This window comes from Cupressus sempervirens, chromosome 4 (genome assembly GCF_028749045.1).
Source record: "Cupressus sempervirens isolate cs-2001-9-10 chromosome 4, ASM2874904v1, whole genome shotgun sequence".
Classification (NCBI taxonomy): Eukaryota; Viridiplantae; Streptophyta; class Pinopsida; order Cupressales; family Cupressaceae; genus Cupressus; species Cupressus sempervirens.
This window is the reverse complement of record NC_143121.1, coordinates 165,495,270-165,511,236: the sequence shown is the minus strand read 5'-3', so window position 1 is coordinate 165,511,236 and position 15,967 is coordinate 165,495,270.

Here is a 15,967-nt window from a genome sequence, read left to right as displayed (position 1 = left end):
AGCAATGATGACATAGAAAATCCCCAGGTTAAAGTGATTTTGCATGTAACAGAAGATGATACATCACTTGCAGACCTTATGGGTATGTACTCTGAAGATGAGGAATGATTGCGAGAACAGATCATAACAACCAAGAAGCATAACAGAAAGGGACCCGCCAAGAAGTGCTGTTGTAATCAACCTTTCTGTTATTCTTGTTTTTTGTTTTTCAAAAGAAGGACACCTGTCACCTACTGTAGCCTGAAGCTTGTTGCATCTCACATTATTTAAGTGAGATCCCAAGGCTAAAGATGGGTCCGAATTTGGTTTTCACTAAGTGTTGTGCTTAGTTCTTTTTTGGTCCAAATATTTTTGGAAAGAAATTTATAGTATGCTTTTTCTGTCAAAATTTCTGAGATATGGATGAATGTAGAAAGAACTGTGCTTCTTCTCTGAAGGTTTTTCTGGGTCTTTTGTAAAGGATATATCATTTTCAAAGGAAATGAATACAAGTTATGAACTGTCCCCATATCTATTCTTCTATGAATTTTGTCTCCTTTTTAATACTGAGCTACCTTGATGTTGTGTGAGTAAAAGCTTATGCAATTGATTGCAATTTAGTAAGACTGTACATCCATTTGTTATTGCTGTTAATTCACTGGATTAAGTAAAGGCTTTGATGAATGTGATGAGGTTGCTCGGGTGTTAATAAGGAATTTTGAATGATAAATTTTGGTAAGAATTGCTGATGAAAATTCGTTGCAAGGCAACAAATTAGATCTAAGAATTTACTTGACTCTGAATTCCCAATGGATTAGGCACTGATCAAAAGTATTTCAGCCAAAAGAGAAGTATATTATAACTAGCTTTTTCAAAATACATCATAAAATCAATTTTCATTTATCTTTCCTGTAAGATTTTCAAAGTTGGCCAGCACTTGCCTGCCTATATTGTTTTAGCTTCATTTAGCCATTGTTGTTGGAAACATCTGCAGAGCTATAGAAGATTTCTTGGCCATATCTATTTAAGGGATGTGTTTATCAGTTATTTACCTATATGTTTAAGGATTTAGAGATGAGAATCAAAATGAAACTAAGGATAATTCTCATACAATTATTCCATTTTTGAACCATCCCCGGGTGCACCCACCCTGGTTTTACAGAGCCAAAAGAGTAGAAAACCGTCTAAGGTTTTATTGAAGTTGGGTCCTAATACTTTGCATATGCAAGTGATAATGAGAATTGGCTATTCTTTAGGTTGTGTATGTACTGATATCTAGGTACTAAGCCTTTTGTCGCCTAGTAGTTTTAGTACTGTTAACATCAAAATAAAACACCAACAAAATGGCGACTCTGCTGGGGATTCATTAGTGTCAAAACTTGAGAATCTAAAGAAGATATAAACCCAAGTACCATTGCTACACACTGACACATCCAGCTTATCCGAGTGTCTTATCTAACAAGCAAGAGTTGCAGTCTTACAACATCAGTGATTGATCTCCTTGTGTCGTATTTTTTTTCCCGCTCGTGTATTGTTTTCTTTCTGTCAGTAAGGAGTGTTATTATATTTCCCAAAAAAAGGGTGGCGACTCAGTCAAGGTTTTGAAGCTAGTGCTTATTGTAACAAAAGGAGAAAATGGTTGACAGGAGAAAAAACACAAGGGCTTACATGAGAGCCAATCCCGATGCATCAATGTATACTGATTTACCCCAAGGTGGTAGGAAGAACCAAAATAAGAAAAGAATAGATCCAAATCCTACTTGGAAGCCTAGAGGTAATGCCTCTGTAAATTCCCATTATCAACCGATAATAGCAAGAGAATCATCTTCGCTTAGTTCTGAATCCGAAAATACAAGACTTTTAGGAGGTATTTTCAGTACCCCATTACCAGATCAGAGAGTTTTTCAAGATAAAGACGTATCTACTATGGGAATTGCTTCACCGAGACCAGGGCCTGTAGCAGATATAAATTGTAGGCTAGGATTCAGGAGTTCATCTGATAACCTTTTTAATCCCAGAGTAGCCCCATATATGGAACCGAACCTTATAGATCTAGATGATCCTGCTGATTCCGAGGCAACCTCTGCTGATTCTAAAGAAGTGCAATCTGAAATAGGATTTTTGAAGAAATGGATTGCTGAGGAAGAAGCTAAGCACATCCGTCTTGAAAAGGAAAGGGAGCGAGCCATTTTCGATGCAATAATAGAAAGAGATACTCTGCTAAGAAGGATGGCTGCTTTGAAAGAGCAAAATAAAAAATTAGAAGAGAATACCCCCACTCTCCATCAGGACGTCTTTGGAAATATTGATAATCTAAGAGCTAAAGTTCAACAACAGAAAAACTCCTAAATCAAAGACAAGAACCAATTATTGCTCAAGTTCAAGCTTATAAACCCATTCAAGTTAATCCAATAGAGCCCACTAGAACAGTTCCAGATAAAGGGAAAGGCAAGGCTATAGGAATCCAAATAAATGAGCCTCAAGCCATACCGAGCAAACCTATACAACCCTCCATATCAAAAATAGATCTAGAACTAGAGAAGCCTCGAAAGGAGAAGGAAGACCTTGCAAAAGAACTTGAGAAGGTTGAAAATGAAGCTCAGGCTGCAGAGACCAGAAGGAAAATCAAATTCATAAAGTCTAATTCTGCATTGAATTCATGGCCTAGTTTGTCTATCCCATCTACAAATCCTGCACCAGTTAATGCTCCCATAATCTCGACTCAGAAAGAACCTCAATCTGCTCCTACCTCATCTTCCAATATTGGCACTCAAGTCCCATTTGTCCCACCACAACTATCCCAAGCTGCTCTCCTAACTCAAGCTAATGCAGCTAGTACCTCTAACGCTCCTGGTTTCCAGAAGAAACCTATATACCTCAAAAAATATAGACAAATATCATTTGCCGGTATTCCTGGTGCCCCCCATCCCATATCTTTTGATTTAAGGGATAAAGTGGTGAAGTTTTCTGGAAATAATGCTGTTACTGGTGAAGAACATTTGAGAATTTTCATTGACATGCTCAATGATTATGAAGTTGAACATGAGGACATGCTGATGAAATTATTTGTGCATTCACTCACAGAGGATGCAAGGGATTGGTTCAGGAGGTTGCCTGATGATAGTATTACTTCATGGAGTGATTTGGAGAAATTGTTCAAGGAACAATATGGGGACAATACCAATGCAGGATTCATGTTGAATGAGTTCAACAATATCAAGAAGAATCCAAATGAATCCACATTTGATTTCAATGTGAGATTTCAGAAAGGGATGTACAAACTATTTCAATTTATGCGGTTAAATGAAGACGTCTATCTTACAACCTATTTCAATGCCTTTGATAGCAAAATGGCCTACCAACTGAGAGATAAGGATCCAAAAACTCTGAGAGATGCCTATAGGGTTGCAGTGAATATAAAAAATAATAGAAAGGCCTCTGGCAAATTAGGGAGGAGGGATGATCCTAAGCTTTTCAACCCTAAGAGTAATAATAAAAGGGAAGGTGACAAAACTCCCATAGGAAAAAGGCCTGAAGAACCTACTATAGGCCATGTTTTAGAAATGCTTAAGAAAATGAATCCCACTAATTTCAATAAGACAAATGTTACTGAGAGAGCCCCTGTGAATAACAGCAATTTCAATAGACAACCTAGGATGCAGAATTACCCTTACACCACCCAATGGAAAGATGGTAAACCAGTTCCTAACCAGATCCAAAATATGAAAGATAAGGGTACTCCAGACCCCCTACAAAGGAATACTATAAATATGAATGATGATTTGCCTTGGTACATTATATGCCAATCACCTCATTCTGTTGATTATTGTGCTATTGCCCAGTCGTTCGCCCAAGCTCAAGGAGTGCAAGCAGAAGAAGAAATAGAAGAAAAAAATCATGATGATATAAGCTGCAATATGGCGAATACATCTGATGATTTGATAGACTTTGATTCAGAAGAACCTAAGAATGATGTTACCAGCTAGAGAATTGCTTACCAATTACATCATCAGCAAATATTTTCAGATGATGAAAAGAATGATACAAATGAGGTATGTAATACATTTTCTGAAGTAGGTTTCACAAACCTAAGAATCCCCTCCAAGGAGGAAATTGATAGAATTACAGCCGAAATGATTTCACAAGTCCACAGTAATTACAATTTGAGAAATAGATTAATAAATAATGAGGCAGGAAGGCCATCTAGTATGTTCATCAAAGACACTACTCATAAGACAGATGATCAACACAAGAAAGTCAGTATAGATATGTCTAAGATCAAGGAGAACAAGGGTCAGAAATGGGAACCAAAAAAGAAGGTTCAATTTCAGAAAGGTGAAGCAACAAAGACCGTAGTGCAACCAGAGAAATCAGAACCGGATGTTGTCAAGCTAAAAGTGGTGCCCACTACTCAAAAGACTCTGATCCTAGGTACTATTGTAAAACCTACTGTGGTTGAACCTATTGATATGATTGCCATGTTATCTCAAATTACTGTGAAAGTACCCTTGTCTGAGCTCTTTAGAATTGAAGAGCATAAAAATAAGGCTTTGTCATGGTTGGGTGGAATAGCAAACAACAATAGTATTGATAATCAAGCTGTAGCCCAACAGACCCCATTAATAATAGAGGACAATGGTATTATATCCCAGATTCCTCAGATGTTCTTAGATGATTCATCAGTTGCGTTCATACAAGATATTGATCCTTTTTTCCTTAGTTTAATCATAAAAGGGAAAACCTTGAAAAATTGTATGATAGATTCTGGAGCTTCCAACACTATAATGCCTTTTAAAGTAATGGAAGCCCTAGGATTGAAGGTGGATACTAAGCAAGGTAGATGCCGAGGGATGGATGCTAGAGAGGTCCCAGTAATAGGTACTATAAATGCCTTACCATTTAAACTGGCTGCATTTCCTGAGGTGGAATTAACCATGTTTGTCCTTGTAGTGGATATACCCCCACATTACGGGATGCTACTTTCCAGAAAATGGAGTGCCGCCATGGGGGGAAGCCTACAATGTGACCTTACTTATGCCACTTTCCATATAGGGGACAAAGCTGTCAGGGTAAATAGGGAACCAAGGGTTAACGACATCTTAGGTGAAGAAATTGACAAAGATACCACCTGTTTCCTAGACACGGGGATTAATGCTTTCAGGGCTGAATTAATTATTCAGGAAGTGGAAAACTTACCTGATATCATTGAAAATGAGGTTGAATGTTGCATGAATTCACCAAAACTGTGGACAATGTTCTTTGATGGGGCTAGTTCTAAAGAGGGTGTAGGGGCAGGTGTAGTCTTTGTATCCCCTGAAAATAACACCTTCAGGTATTCATTCACCTTGAAGTTTGCTTGCACAAATAACATTGCTGAATATGAAGCATTGCTGCTAGGTCTCAAAGTGGCCACACATCACAAAATTAAGAAATTGTGTGTCATAGGGGATTCTGAATTGATCATCTCTCAGATTAAAGGAACATACTCCTCAAAAAATAGGAGATTAAAACAATATAGAAACGCGGTCTGGGATCAAATAGAATTCTTTGATGCATTTGGGATCTCATGGAGAGATAGAACCCAGAATAAAATGGTTGATCTTCTGGCCAATGTAGCTATCAAACCAAAAGAAATATCATTTGCAGGAATCTCCCAGATTGAGATTCAAAATAGACCTTCTATACCTGACAACATTGACAATTGGCAGGTGTTTGAAGATGACAAAGATATCACTAATTTTTTGCTAAATGAAGACAAATACCATGGGCAGGAGATGGACTGCAATGGACTAATTGAAACCATAAATGGGAAGGAAACCATTTTTGGTCAAGAAATCATGCAATTAAAAACAAATAAGATGCCTAAGGGGTTGGTAGTCTTGGAGAACATTTTTGATAACCAAGACAGAGTAAGATCGGAAATAAAGGACCCCAAACCGCAGGAGCTAGAAGAAGTGAATTTGGGAACGAATGAAATCCCTAAAAAGGTTTACATCGGCCAAGATCTGCCAGTTCAAATCAGAAAAGCATTGATTGACCTACTTAGAAAGTACAGGCATGTTTTTGCTTGGTCATATGATGACCTTAAAGCTTATAGGGAGGACCCTTTCCAGCATGTCATACCGTTGAAAGAAAATGTAAAACCCTTTAGGCAAAAGCAGAGGCCAATCAATCCCACCCTTGCCCCAAAAATGTAGGAAGAACTGACAAAACTGAGAGATGGTGGAATAATCAAACCAATTAGGCATTCCACTTGGGTTTCAAACCTTGTTCCTATAAGAAAAAAGAATGGAGATATTAGGCTTTGTGTGGATTTTAGGAATCTAAACATTGCATCTCTAAAAGATAATTATGGCTTACCTAATATGGAAGCCATGTTACAACAAGTGACCGGCTCTGAATTAATGTCAATGATGGATGGCTTTTCTGGATATAATCAAGTTCTGGTAAAAGAAAGTGAACAGTTCAAAACAGCCTTCACAACCCCTTGGGGAACGTATGTGTATGTGAGGATGCCTTTTGGCTTGATTAATGCAGGAGCTACTTTCCAAAGAGCCATGGATGTAGCATTTCATGAATATATTGACAAATTTATGGTTGTGTACCAGGATGATCTTACAGCGTATTCTAATAAGGCTGAAGATCACTGCAAACACTTGAACAAATTTTTTATAAAAGCCCTGGAATATGGGGTATCCCTAAACCCAAAGAAATGCTCGTTTGGGGTCACAGAAGGAAAGTTATTAGGACACATAGTGTCCAAGGATGGGGTAAAAATAGACCCAGAAAGGGTAATGGCTATTGATAAAGTCCCTAAACCTAAAAACGTGAAAGGTATACAGTCCTTTTTTGGCCAGGTTAATTTTCTGAGAAGGTTTGTTACCAACTTCGCCGAAATCAGTAGACCCATTTCGAAAATGCTCAAGAAAGGAGCTGTTATAGATTGGAATGGTGAACCTTCACAGGCATTCTAGGATATAAAAACTGCGATAAAAAATGCTCCAGTGTTGAGGACCCCAGATTATACAAAACCCATGCATATCTTTTCTTTTGCATCATTCCATACTGTTGCTGCAGTTTTATTACAGAAAAACCAAGAAGGGTATGAACATCCTATTGCCTTTTTTAGCAAATCCCTGCAGCATGCTGAACTGAAGTATGAAATAAATGAAAAACAAGCATATGCTTTGGTAAAGGCTGTAAAAGCATTTAGAAGTTATTTGGTAGGTGCTACTATTATTGCCTTTGTACCTAGTGCTGCAGTTAAAGATATTTTCTCTCAACAGGAAGTGTCAGGAAGGAGATGCAGATGGATCAATAGAATCCAAGAATTTAACATTGATATGCAGATAACTAAGTTAGTCAGAGGTCAAGGTTTGGCCAAACTTATGGCCGAAACTAACCTAGAAGCTAATCAGATAAACCTAGTAAATGATGATTTCAGAACTGATTTATGCGACATGGACCAGTGTGACTGGTACATTAATGTTATACATTATTTGCAACACATGGAAGTTCCTCCCCATCTGCCTGATAATGAAAAAAGGAATATTAAATTGCAAGCCATCAGGTATGTAATTGTTCAAAATAACTTATGGTGGAGAAACTTTGAAGGAGTTCTGTTGAAATGTGTTGACAGAGAAAGGGAAAAAGAGATTTTGAAAGAAATGCATGCTGGAGTATGTGGAGGACATTACATGGCCAAAACTACTGCGCATAAGACAATGAGAGCTGGTTTCTGGTGGCCCACTTTGTTCAAAGATGCTCAAATTATGGTTAAAAAATGTGATCCTTGTCAGAGATTTGCTAGGAAGCTGAAATTCTCAAGAAATACTCCACTGAAGCCAGTTGAAACTAAAGCACCTTTTCAACAATGGGGTCTGGACTTCATAGGAGAAATTTTTCCCAAGTCCAGTACTGGCTATTCTTGGATTCTCGTTGCTACTGACTACTTTACAAAATGGGTAGAGGCTATCCCTACCAGAAATGCAACGAGTAAAGTAGTAAATAATTTCTTATTGAATAATATCATTTCCAGATTTGGATGTCCATAGAAAGTTGTCACAGATAATGCTATGTGTTTTAGGTCTGAGGAATTCATAAATTTTTGTGATAAATATGGAATGACAAGAACAACGTCTGCCCCATATCATCCACAAGGGAATGGACAAGCTGAGTCCACAAATAAAAGTCTGTTGAAAATCATTAAGAGAACCTTGGACGATAATAAAAGGGCATGGGATTCCAAGTTACAGTTGGCAATATGGGCTGACAGAGTAACTATAAAGAAGGCAATTGGGGTGGCTCCATTTGATTTAGTGTATGGAATTCAAGCTAGAATGCCCTAGAACAATTTGATGGGATTATACAATTACATCCAGTCATATGATGAAGATACTACTGATGAAATGAAAGAAAGAATGAATGAACTGGTAGGATTGACCGAAGCCAGAAGAGAAGCATCTCTGAGAAATCAAAAATTGCAGTTACAAGTCAAAACACTCTATGATAAAAGAACTGTAAACAAGAAATTTGAAAATGGAGACCTAGTCTTAATGTGGAACGCCAGAATTGAAGATAAAGGAAAACATGGCAAATTTGATCCCATTTGGTTAGGCCCATATCTCATTGAGAATGCTTGGGGTGAAGATTCCTACATAATAAAAGATGTATTTGATAATATTCTTGAATTGCCAGTTCATGGACAGTTCTTGAAGAGGTATTTTTCTTGAAAAAATACTTAGTTTCTTCCATGAACATTAGTTTTAGGTTTTCCTAGCGTCCTGTTTTCTGTAAATCCTTGTACAGTCTGAGTTTTTGTTTTTGTGTGTTGCTCTGTGCTCTCTGAAGAAGTTGTCATTTCCCAGATTTGTGGTCTGCTCTCCCATAGATTCTGAATCCTTGCATAGACTCAAGTAGTCTATCATCCCCAGACAGAGCCACTGTTGGTCTGACTTTTTCTGCAGTAAAAATTTTTCAGTTAAACCATAGAAAAGTCAGATGTTCTATGTCTAAGTGATGTATAAGGTTTTGGATAAACCATCTATAAGAAACATTCGCCATGTAAGCCTTACATTCATCCCTATTTATAAATGGTCGGGCGCGAAATTTTCAAAATTCAAAAGAAGCGAATATGCTTCCGTATTCCTTTTCCTTTCTCCCAGGTTACCTTTCTTACTGTTTGTCCCAACCGTCAGATCCGATTAGATCTACCGCTGGCGTTACCTCTCTATTGAAAGTTGCATGCTCATTAAGTATAGCGAGATAGCGAGTGTTGAGTTTTTAAGCGGTGGGACCATGAAGTGAAGGTGCGGCGATCAGAGATTTGCTATTTAATTGCTTTATTGTGCAGGTACACTTAGCAATTCACCATAAAAAGGGGGAGAAGGACCCACTAGAATATCTGACATCAGAGCCGGAATGTTGATGTTTCTGGAAGTTCCGCCACTTCACTATCAAAAAATTCAGGCACTTCACCGTTAGCGAAGTAGCGAGGCCACATGAAAATCTTAAAATGATGACATTGCATCTTGCTTGTGTCATAATTACACCAGGTGGCATGACTAGTCATAAATACCGTTGTCAGAATCAGTTTTAATTAACAGAAGTAATTACTGGGTACCCCCTTGCTTTTTCGGGCACGGAATCCTTTAAAGTGCCGAAGCTCGCTACCTCGCTATCGAAAAATTGAGATGCTTCACCGTTAGTGAGTTAGCGAGGCCCCGTAAAATGGTAAAAGATCGGCAAGATCTATGATGACGTGTAATGACAGGTGACTGTGATAAATTTTGACATGTGCTAGCTATGCAGAGATCCGATTCTCATTAATGCCTACCTGACTAAATGTACAAGAAATCTGGAACGTCAGCTTGAAGTGAATCAACGGAGCTCGCTACCTTGCTATGAAGAGTTGCAAGGAAGATAAGTACAGTGACATAGCGAGATGGGCCCACCGCCTTCTTTCGTAAGAAGTCCTATAGCGTATCTTTTGATCATTTCTTGGTCCGATCAACGGTTGTCGCCGCCTCGTTATGGCAAGGTGCTAGTTCTTTATGCATAACGAAGTAGTGACATGCTGACACGTGTTCTCCATCGTCAGTGGGTCTAAAGGTAAGCACCATCAAAAGAAGGAATTATGTACATGGCAAGCTCTCATTGGGTAAAATAACTGACATGGCAAACATAACTCCTAGTTGTTCTCTTTGTACCGCATGATCGTAGGATCTTTGAAGATCAATGGCGCAATTTTAAATAAAAAATGTAGTGCCACTCTCTGTATTAATTAGACAAGAAAGCTTCGTCCGTGAGAAAAAATAGAGTATAATATAGAGAGATTGCATCAGTTTCATTTCACGCGAGAAAAGATTTGAAGCCATTCTTGTGCAGAAGCTATTACTGAAAGAAAAGCGTGCCAAGGTTGATAAGAATTGTCAAGTTATCTGTTCGCTGAAATTTTACAGGAATTCAAAGGAGATTTGAGACAGAATTCAAGTAAGTAAAACTGCCATCATCTCTGTGAGCTTTTAAGTTTTAAAGAGGATAGCCCAAGATGCCTCCTAAGAAGGGATTTACAGGAGCAGTAAACTACCTGGATAGAAATGTGCATGATGATTTGCTTGAGTTACTTCCTGAGTCCACTATAGAAATGGTGCAAGTTAAGAGGTTAACCTCACTCAATCCTTGGCTTAGGGTAGCTGATGGATTGTATGATAAGGGTAATTGGGTCCGGGATGCTCAAACTACTCAAACTGGTTTGAGTTTATTCAAGAAATGGTTTGCAGAGAGAAAGTTATATGCCCCTCATGCCAACATTTGGAATTTTGATCTTGGGAAGCTTGTTGTTCCCAGCGTGTTTATGGATTTTGACCTGCTTGAAGCCATAGCAAAAAACTATGACCAAGCCACTAAGGTAGTGAGGAGAATAGATGGTGAGGCTTTAGTTACCATCAGTCCCGAGGAGATTAGGAAGGTATTCAGTCTGGGACCCCTCACCATGTATCATGTGCCCATTAATCTGATAGATTTAGAAAAAGAATATATATCCAAGAGCGATGTAGTTAGACAGGGTGCACTGAAAGCCCACATAGGCCGGATTGGAGGCCTCCCAACCATAACATCATCTTCTAAAGAGCCCTTCAAGAAATCATGTTTTAATGCCAGGGCAGTGGAGATATATAGGACCCTGTGCAGAGTCTTCGGAGAGGGCGAAGAAGATTTTATTCCGAAGAGCTTCATGTATATGATCACCCAAATCTCTTCTTTTGGTGTGGAAATAATTTTTGATTTTGCATCTTACTTGGCAAATGAGATTCATCATGGATTGGTGGGGATTGCACAGGGCAAGGTGGAAAAGGTTTGGGGTCAGTATTCCTTACTGATGCATATGTTTCTTTTTAAAGGGGCCACTTATTTTGGTAAAGAAATGGTTTTAAATAGAGAACAAGAAGGGGAAGCACTACCAGTCCAATTGTGGAGTGCAGACATGACCTGGGAAGCAGAAAATGCTAGCTTCATTAGATTTGATAGGCACTTTGCCTCCAAACTAAGGTGCCTCTTATTGAGTGACAATCCCAGAATCCCTAAGGCATTAATGCACCTTGTCAGGCCTATGGACAAAACCCATAATCTAAAAGTGTCACATAATTGGGGAGATATTGTCCCATATTCAGTTTCAACGGTCATCAGGGTCTATGGTTTCAAAGGAACACCCCATGTGTTACCCTATCAGGTACCCTTGAAGGTAGGGATAGCTGAATTTTTGTGGCAGTTGGGAGGAGTGGAGGAGGCCTTTTTGCACAAAAGGGGGACAGGATCAATTTTTCCTACTTGTACTATAGCCCACCAATTTGTGATAACTAAAGAAGGGTGGGCCTTTCTCCATAAATTTTTGGATCAATACAAAATGGCAGTGTCTCATTCTCGTTTTTGTGATACAGAAGGTTTCTTTAACTCTGCCCTTAGATTGAGAATCAAGCTGCGTCCAGTTCAACATGAATTCTATTTTCCAGAAGATGTAATAAGAAATGAATATTCTCTCCATGAGCAAGAAATAAAGAAAGAAAAATGGAGAGTCTATTCAAAAGTTTTGGAATTCATTAATTGTTTTGATAAAAATTTCAGTCCTCTTAGTAATGCTGCAAACAATGCAGATAAAGTACATAAGCTCATGAGTAATTTCTCTGAGATAATGGAGGTAATGAATGAGAAGAAACAACATTTTATTAATTCTTTTCCAGATAAAGCCAGAGAAATTATGAGAAAATTGGGTTTCACTCCCAACATTGGAATAGGTCCACTGGTGGTACGGAAGAAAACAGGATATACTATTGTCCGACAGCAGGTGCCCGTTGTGCATAAAGAAAAATAGATTGTTGGATCCACCAGCACTGTCCTAGAAGAAAGACCCCCTGAACCTTCCCCCAAAAGAAGGAAAATAATAAAGGAGGAAGAATCCCCTGATGAAAGTGGCTCACCTTCTCAAACCCCAATAAGAGTTGAGGAAGAACAACTCACCAATGAGCAATTTGAACAAATGGGGTCACAAGGAGAAATTTTTGTTACACAAACAGAGATTGATGAAGGGAACCCTCAGGAAACCCCTGTACCAAGTTTTGAATTAACTAGAGCAGATTTCAGAGGAAGGGAATTGGACCCTGTTTTGGAACAAGCCAGTCAGCATTTTTTGTCTGATAACAATTTTGTAAGATCTAGGGCTTTCCATCAGTTTGCGTGGAGAATAAACATGCACATTTTTTAGCAAAGGTGCAATAATATGAGAGCAGAACATCTAGAAATGGATGAGACCTCCATTCAAAATCTAATAAAGGAACAAATGGTTCAAGAGTTCCAAAATATAACCCCTGATGAGGGAAGACAGGTGGTAAAAAATGCTAATGTTTTATTATTGCCCAATTGGGACATTGCTGACGCATTAGTTTTTAATTCTGTTTCAAATAATTTAGGACTCCAGCATCCGAATAAAGAGGAATTCTTGGGTACAGCATTCAGCAATGATCAAGCTTCCCTTGTTATGTGGTCCCTGAGAAGAGGATCCAGAGTTACTTGATCACAGCCTGATGATTCAGGATTGACAGGGAGTATCATTGTAAGAAGAGTTGCTGACACTTCCAATGTACAGGCAGCCCACATGAATGTGGATTACTCTAAATTTGCCCTGGCTACTGCAGAAAGAGAAGAGAGGGAAATGATGGATATGCATAATAAATATGAAGTAGTGGTGGAAGCCTATAATCAAGAGGTAAAGAGGAGAATTGAGTTAGAAAATAGGATATCTCAATTGGAAAAGGTACTTGGAAAGAGAAAAGTGAGAGAATCCAGTACATTAAGAATTGCATATCCCCCACAGTCATCTGCGGGATTAACCCCTATTATTGAGATACCTGACACCCCTGAAAGACCCCAATTCTATACTGCAGAGGAGTTTGAAGCAGAAAAAACCAAATTACATGAGTGGCAGATAGAATTTAGAAATCAGCAGGAAGAGAAATGGAAGCAGGGTGTGACATACTTGAGGGATAAAATACAATGGTCAGATTTTTATGACCAGTTGACCAGGATTGTAACCCTCATAGATGAGTTAAATAAAGGAAAGAATGGACTAGACTCTCTTGCACAGAAGTGGAGACAGAGGAATAATGATGTTACAATTGTTTGTATATCTGCAGTTCAAATGCCTTATCATCAGGTTGAAAGAATTTTTGATTTATTGAATCAATTAGATAATTTTGAAAATAAAAGAGATTCTTTACAGAGGAAATTGACACTCTGTTTTTCAAGATATCTTGCTAAAAAATTCACCCTATTTCCTTGTGCCTTAGAATCTGTTGATATAGTAAAGGAAAAGGACAAATGGAAAAAGGAAATGGATGAATTATTTGATAACAGAATAACAAACATCATCAGTGAGACTGGCTGTTGGTTTTGGGAAAAGACAAATGAAGAGCTGGTAAAAATACAACTGTATTATGCTGATATAAGAAAAGAATTCGATGAATTAGAAGAAAATGTCAATTCTTTAATAAAGATACAAAGAGAAACCCTAAGTTTTGATTGGCCAGATGATGATACTTTCAATAGATGGAAAGATCAGTTTAGTGAACAGATGTCAGGAGAAGATGACGAGGAAGATGTAAGAGTAATAGTTACTCTTGTAGTCAGCAATGATGACATAGAAAATCCCTAGGTTAAAGTGATTTTGCATGTAACAAAAGATGATACATCACTTGCAGACCTTATGGGTATGTACTCTAAAGATGAGGAATAATTGTGAGAGCGGATCATAACAACCAAGAAGCATAATAGAAAGGGACCCGCCAAGAAGTGCTGTTGTAATCAACCTTTCTGTTATTCTTGTTTTTTGTTTTTCAAAAGAAGGACACCTGTCACCTACTGTAGCCTGAAGCTTGTTGCATCTCACATTATTTAAGTGAGATCCCAAGGCTAAAGATGGGTCCGAATTTGGTTTTCACTAAGTGTTGTGCTTAGTTCTTTTTTGGTCCAAACATTTTTGGAAAGAAATTTATAGTATGCTTTTTCTGTCAAAATTTCTGAGATATGGATGAATGTAGAAAGAACTGTGCTTCTTCTCTGAAGGTTTTTCTGGGTCTTTTGTAAAGGATATATCATTTTCAAAGGAAATGAATACAAGTTATGAACTGTCTCCATATCTGTTCTTCTCTGAATTTTGTCTCCTTTTTAATACTGAGCTACCTTGATGTTGTGTGAGTAAAAGCTTATGCAATTGATTACAATTTAGTAAGACTGTACATCCATTTGTTATTGTTGTTAATTCAATGGATTAAGTAAAGGCTTTGATGAATGTGATGAGGTTGCTCGGGTGTTAATAAGGAATTTTGAATGATAAATTCTAGTAAGAATTGCTGATGAAAATTCGTTGCAAGGCAACAAATTAGATCTAAGAATTTACTTGACTCTGAATTCCCAATGGATTAGGCACTGATCGAAAGTATTTCAGCCAAAAGAGAAGTATATTATAACTAGCTTTTTCAAAATACATCATAAAATCAATTTTCATTTATCTTTCCTGTAAGATTTTCAAAGTTGGCCAGCACTTGCCTGCCTAGATTGGTTTAGCTTCATTTAGCCATTGTTGCTGGAAACATCTGCAGAGCTATAGAAGATTTCTTGGCCATATCTGTTTAAGGGATGTGTTTATCAGTTATTTACCTATATGTTTAAGGATTTAGAGATGAGAATCAAAATGAGACTAAGGATAATGCTCATACAATTATTCCATTTTTGAACCATCCCCGGGTGCACCCGCCCTGGTTTTACAGAGCCAAAAGAGTAGAAAATCGTCTAAGGTTTTATTGAAGTTGGGTCCTAATACTTTGCATATGCAAGTGATAATGAGAATTGGCTATTCTTTAGGTTGTGTATGTACTGATATCTAGGTACTAAGCCTTTTGTCGCCTAGTAGTTTTAGTACTGTTAACATCAAAATAAAACACCAACAATGCCTATGATCCAATGCCAATAATGATGGCTAAAAAACCACCATAGAGAAAGCAACATGGGGACCAAGGAAAATGCAAATAGGAGGTGCATGCAAACCACCAATGTTAGTAATTGGTGGTCAAATCCACCATTAAAAGCCACATTTGGGAGCCAAAAATCACAATTAAAAAGGCCAAAATAATTGCTAAGATTAGAATGCCTCTGATACTTGTGCCAAATTAGACCATGAAAAGGCAATCTACCAAAAGATTGGAGATCTTGAACTTGACCAAATTGTCACTACTAATAGAACTGATCCAATGGCATTGAAAAATATGCCCTCCATGATACATCCTTTAATGGGAAAAGGCAATCCAATGGCATTGAAAAATACACCTTCAAAGACATGTCCACCAATGGGGAAAAATGCATGGGATGCTGATTTGGATGGAAGCATAGCACTTTGAGTGCTTATTTTAGGCCCACATATAGATTCCAAAAAAAAAACTCC